Raw genomic sequence first — 656 nt, 5'->3', positions numbered from 1 at the left:
GACTTTAGCTTGAGACAGGCTCAAGCTAGTTTGTCATCATATCGTCCACCAAGACGACACGAGTTAGGAGGTCCAGAACCCATGGACCTTTCCTATGTCGAAAGCGAGAAACCTCGCTTTTCGAATAATAAGCGATCGCAGAAATGCCATCGCTGCCAAAAATTGGGACATTACGCTCATGAGTGTAGTGCCCCACGTCCAGCACCAAAAGGTACTGAACGTAATTTTGGATCGTATGCCAAAAAGGGCAACGGTCGCGGATCCGACGTTGTTGCGAAATCGCAACAGCGAGGCGGACCGCCAAAAAATGGACGGGGTCAGTAGGGGCGCAACGCCCTACTGATCCAGCAACCTCAAGAGAATTTGCAAATCTCTTGACAAAAGTTGCTCCAGACACACAATCATTATGTGTCTCTGCACCTGGTGATGAGGTATCACTCATCACCTTGAAATTGAAAGTGACAAATGATTTGTCACTTAAAGCCCTAGTGGACTGCGGAGCGTCGAATAACTTTATTCGTCGCCAGTCACTAGAGGGTAGTAGGCTCAAATATATTGAGCGCGACATCCCTCCAACGAGGATGACGGTGCGTCTAGCGACAGGCGCATCGATAACAGTGATGAAACGCGTAGTGAAATTTCACTACACGTTAAGA

This window comes from Bremia lactucae, linkage group LG2 (genome assembly GCF_004359215.1).
Source record: "Bremia lactucae strain SF5 linkage group LG2, whole genome shotgun sequence".
Lineage (NCBI taxonomy): Eukaryota > Oomycota > Peronosporomycetes > Peronosporales > Peronosporaceae > Bremia > Bremia lactucae.
Note: the sequence above shows the minus strand (reverse complement) of the source record.